This window comes from Melospiza melodia, unplaced genomic scaffold (genome assembly GCF_035770615.1).
Source record: "Melospiza melodia melodia isolate bMelMel2 unplaced genomic scaffold, bMelMel2.pri scaffold_35, whole genome shotgun sequence".
NCBI lineage: Eukaryota > Metazoa > Chordata > Aves > Passeriformes > Passerellidae > Melospiza > Melospiza melodia.
Window position 1 is genome coordinate 7,533,301 of NW_026948670.1, and position 7,670 is coordinate 7,540,970.

Genomic DNA, 7,670 nt, shown 5'->3' on the forward strand with positions numbered 1-7,670 from the left:
TTAAAGTTAATGCTTGTATTATTATTTGTTTATTGCTTTTGCTTTTGATTTGTGATTTGTTTTACCCATTTTTGAAATTGTTATACAAATAATATTGTTTTAATTAATTAACAATTTCTTGAAATTGTTAAAAAATAATAATGTTTTAATTAATTAACCATTTGTGAAAATTGTTATGAAAATCAATATTAATTATGTTTGTCTATTGTCTCCCTTTCCCCCCTTCTTTTTCCTATCCTTTCTTTTCCTCCTTTTCTCTTTTCTCTCTCTCTGTCATACTGTCCCTATTTTTCCAGATACAATACCAACGTATGGCAAGACCCATCAGTGATACTCCAGAGCCCTGCTGATGAAGATCCCTTCAAGACAATCGTGAGTCACGGGGTCGTATGAGAGTCTGTCCGAATTTTCCCTCATCTGCCTCACGATTGTCCTTGGGAGACCACTGAAGAGAAGACACCCCCCATCTAGAATCCCTGGCTCTGAAAAAAAAACTCACACGCCACGGGCCCTGAGACCTGAAAGCTCAGTGTTAAGCTTCTGTTTACACAAGTCTGTTTGCTGTATGCTAAGAAGTGGGCACCGTGCCCCGTTTGCAACAATAGCAGCTCTGGAAGCTGTCCCACCGGTCGGCCTGGCTGGACTTCTCCTGAGTTTCAGGTGGTCTCCCATAGAAGACCTCACCTGTTTTACAACCACCGTGACAGACGGACTGAGATGTAAGAAGCTTCTCCACCAATGACTGAGACATGAAACTCCTAAAAGGCCCCTCTGCTCCTTTCAAGTACTGGGACTGAAACCCCCAGCCCAGGGAAGGTGTGTGGGGGATGCAAGCTGATCGAAGCGAGATGTTTGCCTGCAGGTTGTGATCACTGAACTGAGAAAACGATGGCTCTCATTTACTCCTGAGAACATAGACTACCTGTTACATGTGTTCTCTATTGTATCTGTTTCCCCCGCCTCACAATTTTTAGTAATAAAATCCTCTGAGTTAGCTAGAGCCTTTGAGATCTCCCCAGCGTAGTAGGCGGACCCTCGACTGGACTGGACCAAAGGACTTCGTCTCTGCGTTGGTAGCTATATCCCCTCTCCCTCCCTCTCTCTCTCTCCTCTCTCTTTCTCTATCTTTTTTTCTCCCTTAATCCCTCTATTGCATTTTTGCTGTGGTTATTTCAATAAAACTGCATTTGTTTTGATTATCACTGCAGACCCCATTGTACCGTGTTGATTTTTGCACTCTGAGATCATTCCTACGAACCATCAGGTCATCTGTTCCATAGGACAGATCCTGACACCTTGCTGGTGGAGTAGGAGAACTTTTTGCTAGTAGGAGCCATTGCTTAGTTCCTTAAATCTTCGGCCAGCTTGTTGTTTTTAGGGTCTTTCATTGGATTTTCTTGACTGTCTTAGTTTGCATATTTTCCTGGGGATGTTACCCGATACTATTTTGGGGAGCAGCGGAGGCAGCAGACAGATGCAAAAAGGGTACCAGTAAGGTAAGGGGATTAACAGTGGGGGTAACATAAAGGTTTAATATTTAACAACAATTTAATTAACACAATTAATTTACTACAATTTCAGATTAACCTTAACAGCTCTTATTGCATTAACTTAAGAACTTTTTCATAACAGCTGGCGCTGCTGCAGCTGAAGCGCAAACTCCCCGGGCGTAGGAGCGACTCCGCTGCCGCTGCCCCAGCCCCAAGCCGTTCTCTGGCCTGGACAAGGTGCCGCAGCTGGCGGTGCCTGCCCCTCAGCCCCTGGGCCAGGCCCTGTCAGGCAGGGAGCCCTGGGCAGCGCCCTTGTGGCAGCAGGGACTGAGCCCTGGCACCGGGCTCTGGCCCCGTGGTGCAGCAGGGCCGAGGGAGACACGGGCAGGGCACTCGGTGCCATCGCCCCCAGCCCTGAGGCCCCTTTGGAGCTCAGCCCGGAGCTCGCCCCCACCTCCTCCAAGGCCTTGCTGGGCTCGGGCTGGTGTTTAGCTCTGGGTGCGGCTCTTGTGCTCGCCCTGAGAGGGCTTGTTTGCAGCCCGGAGTGCTGAGGAGCACTCGGGAAATGTCACTGCAAGGGCAGTGTTGATCAGCCCAGTGCTTTCTTTGTGCTGTGCCGTACACTGCTGTTTTGTTTTGTTCTGCCTTTAGAGCCTGCCTGTGAAGAGATGCCCCAACATCCTCGGCCTAAGCAAGGGATGGAACAGCACAGACTGCTGAAAGGATTCCATCTGGTCTCAGGGCAGAGAGAAAACCAAAGCTTTTCAACTTGGTATTTGGTGGTCCATGTCTGTATAAAAGAATTATTTAAAATGTCAGCTTTCAAGAAAGTGTCCTTGGTTGACCTTTCCTGTGCTGGTGAGAGTCTTTAAAACCCAGCCTTCTCCTGACCTCTCTGCTGTTGCAGTTCCATAGACAGAGGCTGTCTCTTACCCCGCTCCCATGGGCAGGCTTGTGTTCAGCCATCTCCAGGGCAGCAGTGCCCCATCCCACATCACTGTGACCTGGGAATGCAAAATCCATTACTCCAAATGTCCCTCCTTGCTCCTTCTTGCCAGACATTTGACCCTGGCACTGGGGTTTGCTGCTGGTTGCAGCAGGAAAAGGGAAAACCCAGTGACATTTTGGGGTAGATGGAGCCAAGAAAACCCCTGTGACATTGTAAGGCCTGATAGAACCAAGGGTACTTTGTGACACAGAAAGGCCACATGGAGCCAAATATCCATTGTGACAGTTTGGGATCTCATGGAACCCATTGTTTAGTGTGACAACGCAGATCCAAGGAGACCATGGTGTCGCTCGCTGTTTATGCAAAGCTTTTTGCATTAATCATGGAATCGTGGAGCCCATTGTGACACAGCAGGGCCCCGTGGAAACAAGGGGCCATGGTGACACCTAGAACTAAGGATACTGTTGAGTACAGAACCTTGTGGAACCAAAAGGCCATTGCCACAGAGCAAGGCCTCATGGAACCATGGAGTCCAAAGGTCTAAAACATTTCCTGCACAGTTCTGCCTTGGGTGAGGGGAACGTTTTTGGTGGCAGCTTGGTGTTGGCACACACCTGAGCAGTGTGTCTGTTTTCAGTGGGGAAACTCAGGAGTTTTAAGTTGCTTCAAAAAACCCCACAAAGGGAAAATCCCTCTTAGGCTGAGTGCAGCCAGCTCTCCAAGCACAGCAGGTCCCGGGGGAGGGAGGACAGACAGGATGGGGCTGGGCAATGTGGAGCAAGGTTTTCGACACTGGGTCAGAGCTCAAGGCACAGCTTCTGTGAACAGGCCAGAGCTGCTGAGGAGAGACCCTGGGTAAATATCAATCACAGAATGCTGCAATTGTCTCCGCTCCAAAGAGAGCACTAATAAAACATACCCTTTAAAATAGGAGTGCATATTTTTTAGGAGCTCTTTGAAATATTTCTCCATAATTGGAGTAGGAAACCTAGAAACCTAGGAGAGCCAAGGACACTGTTGCAGCTTCAAGCCCAAAAAGTGCAAACAACAGTGAATTGAGGAGAGCAGACTGGGAGGATGAGACTTCAGAACCTGAAGCTGTAATTGGATAATTAACTCCAATATGGAAAATGCACCAAATTTTATAAAAGTGTGGAAATGTGTGACCCATTGTCCATCTTGGGTGTACCCTCATCCAGGCTCTTGTACTGCCCCAGGTGTATCCTTTGAAAGCCTTTTAATAAATCCCTACTTTATTCCTGTTATACTGTCCAGCCTCTGCTCTAGGCAGCCTCTCAAGGCATCAAGGCCTGGCTGTCTGGGACATCTGGGGGCCACCTGACAGGTCCAGCTGCCCCTGGCATGTCGAGGGCTGCTGGTCATCAGCCCCTGGAGCACTGGGGCTCTGGGCTCTCCTTCCTGTGGAAAGAACTGTCCTTTTCCTCCAGGTGTCCATGGCCAAAATCAGGATTCCTCCTCCAGGTTTTCATCTATGCAAAGATTGTTCCAAGATGAAATCTGCCAGGCCAGATCTGGCTGGCTTGGCCACCCAGAGGCCACCTCTCATCTGCCTTTGAAACACTGGGACCATGTGCTTTTCTTTCTTATGGGAAAAAAGCACCTTTAATATCCAGGCACCCATGGCCAAAGTTGGGAATCCACCTCCAGAATTCCCTAGATCCAGGGATTTCTCCCAGATAAAAGCTTCCAGGAGAGACAGGTCTGGCTGGCCTTGGTTTCTGAAGAGCTGGTTCTCATCTGCCTTTGGAACACTGGGCTCTATGCTTTCCATCCTAATGAAAAGAACTCTTCTTCCTGTCCTGGTGCCCATGGCCAAAACTGAGATTCCACCTCCAAAATTCCCTACATCTAAGGATTTCCCCAGATGAAAGGTGCCAGGAGAAACAGATCGGGCTGTCTTGGCCCATGAGTGGTCACCTCTCGTCCTCTTCCAAGAAACTTGGACTTCACACTTTTCTTTCCTATGGGAAAAACCATCCAGCTCTGTCAGGTTCCCATGGTCAAAACTGAGATTCCACCTCCCAAATTCCGTTTGTCCAAGGATTCCTCTGTGATGAAAGCTGCCAGGAAAAACAGGTCTGGCTGGTTTGGCCTCTTAGGAGCCTTCTCTCTCCACTTCTGCCCCTGAAACTCTTAGGCTCTTTGCTTTCCTTCCTGTGGAAAGGAACTGTTCCTCTTATCAATGCAGACATGGCCAAAATTGGGATTCCACCTACAAAATTCCCTATATCCAAGGACTGCTTTCAGACAGAAGCTGCCAGGACACAGAGCTCTGGCTGGTCTTAGCCTCTGATGGCCACCTTTCATCTGGTCCTCAAACACTGGTGTTCCGTGCATCCATTCCTATGGAAAAGAACCATCCTTCTCCTCCAGCTGTCCATGTCTGAAACTGGTATTCTGCCTCTACAATTCCCTATATCCAGAGATAGCTCCTAAACAAAATCTGCCAGCACCATCTAATCTGGCTCCCCTTGGCCTCTGGTGGCTGCCCCTCATCTGCCCCTGCAACACTAGGGCTTGGTTGTTTCCTTCCTATGGAGACTACGGTGACACTGTGAGGGCCTGGTGGAACCATGGAGACCATTGTGACACTTTGGGATACCATGGTGACAACATGGGGCTTCATGGAACAAAGAGACCACCATTTCTCTGTGGGGCCTTGTGGGACAATGGAGACCACTAGGACCCTTCAGGGCCTCATGTAACCTAGGGGCCACTGTGACACCTCAGGGACTCATGGAATCAAGGGAACCACCGGGACATTGTGGGGCCTCATAGAACCAGGGGAACATGGAACAAACAGATCAGGCTGATTTGGCCTCCTAAGGGTGACCTGACAGGTCTGGCTGATCTTGGAAAGACAATGGCTGCCTCTTATCCGCCCCTGAAACACTGGGGCTCTCTGCTTTCCTTCCTATGGAAAGAACTGTCTCTCTTTTCAGATGCCCATGGACAAAATTGGAACTCACCTAAAAATTTCCTGTATGCAAGGGTATGTCCCAGACAAAATCCTGCCAGCTCCGGCTGGCCTTGGCCTCTCGTGGTCACATCTCATCTGCCTCAGAAGTACCAGGACTCTGTGCCTTCCTTCCTATGGAAAAGAACTGGCCTTCTTGTCCAGGGGCCATGGCAGAAATTGGAATTTGGCAGCCAAAATTCCACCTATCACAGGATTGCTCCCAGAAAAAAGCTGCAAGGACAGACAGATCTGCCTGGCTGTCCTTGGCCTCTGATGATTTTCTTAGACTATTAGTAAAATGTTTTCATTTGTAAACACCTTTGAGAGGGCCCAAAAATCTCCCAAGCTGGGGTTTGCAGGCGTGAAGAACCTAACCTATATATGGAGGCTGAGGGCGCAGGGGTCATTTGTGAAGAGACTGAGGACAGAACAGGAGTGGCCTGGCAGTGCTGGAAAAGGTGATTCAGAAATGGTGGAGCATTTCTTCCATAGCGGGAAAAAGCCAGATAGAGAAATTATACCACAAATGCAGAAGGGGAGACCAAGACTGGACATGAGGAGACGGGAATTTCCCTCCCAGGGCACGGCTGTGGTGCAACACATTCCCCAAAGGGACCTGGGTCAGCCCCAGGCTTTGTGTGGGTAGGCAGAGGTAGGCAGGAGGCAGAGCTGTCAGCAAAGGAAGGGCCCAGCCAGGTGGCGCAGCCAGGGGATGCCAACAGCCTGCAGGGACAGAGGCGCAGGGCAGGGACACCATAGGACAGCCTGGGCTGCACACGGCACAGGGATGAGCAGCAGCTGCAAGACAGCCCTGCCAGAGCCAACTTGGGCAGCACTTTGGCCATGGCTGCTGGGCCTGGGCCTGGGGCAGGAGCAGGAGACAAGTGACCCTTGCAGGGCTGGGGCCTCATTGCCTCCTTGTCCCTGCTCAGTAGCCTGGCAGGGGCCGCCCCATGCTCCTGCCCTTGCCATTGCGCATCCCCACATGCCAGTGCCCATCCCGGAAATGGCCCTGAGCAAGGAGGGAGGGACAGGATCTGCCTGGCCATGGGCTGGGGCTCAGGCCTTGGCCCTTGGCATTCCTCAAACACACCCAGCTTTGCTCAGTATCAGAGACAGCTTTGCCTTGTTTGTCCCCAGCTGTCATCACTGCGTCCAGTGTTCTGCTCCGCCTGGAATCTGGGGACACTTTCTCATTCGTGTCCCTCAGTGGAACTCATTAAAACTTCAAGAAACTTCAGAGTTTCAATTTAATTTTGCGTTCTTGAGAAGTTTTTGGATCACCCTTTGAGGCACTGAGTCTGGTGTAAACAACACCAAATCCCCAAGAGGCTCATTAAAGTCCCTGTGCTGTGTCTGTGCTGCTGAGCTTTAAAGGAACAGCTCTTCCCAGGGCCAGCTCCTCTCCCAGCCCAGCAGGGCTGAGGGCTCTGCCTTCAGGCACTGAGGGGACAGGAGCCAGGCAGAGACAGGCTGAAGGCAATCAGGATTGGGAAGACATTGAGCTGAGACTTCACTTGGGGAAAGAACTTCACAGCCTTGGGCATGGTGAGTGTGTGGGTGCAGGGCAATGTCTCTTGTGTTCCTGGAGGGATCTCCTGAAGCCAGCACTCTCCACAGCCTGGAGGATGTGTCAGGAGGACTCTCCCAGTTTCCCTGTGGCTCAGGAGGAGCAGGAGAAGGAGGAGGATGTGCTGCAGTGCAGGGCACCCCTTCTGAGGGGACTTGTCATGAACTTATTTAGGGCAGATGTTTCCTGCTTGGGTCCCTGCTTTCGCAAATCTGTGCTCCCACTTTTCCCTGGCTCAGCTTGGTGGCAAGGGAAACTCAGCTGTGCAGGGCAGAGCAGGGGCTGAGACTCTTAAACCATCACCCTGAGGATTCCTGGGCACCTCAGCAAGTGCCTGCACCTGCTCAGCCTCCAGATTCATGCAGCATCAACTTTCCATGGTGCCCAGGCTGGGGGAGCTGTTCTTTAATCCCTGCAGGGCCCAGCAGCTGCAGGGCAGGGCTGGCCCAGGGGCTGGGCTTGGCTCTGGGAGCTCTGGCAGGGAAGGAGCCCGGGGCCACAGGAGCAGCTCCAGCAGCAGAACCGTGGGCAGGGAGGGAGGCAGTGCTGAGGGAAGCCCTGCTGCAAGGCAGATGTGGCACCTGCCAGGCCTGCCCTGCAGGGCAGACACTGCCCTGAGCAGCACAGCTCTTGTGTCCCCTCACAGCCATCACAGCCCTCAGCCCAGGGCTCGGGGCCCTC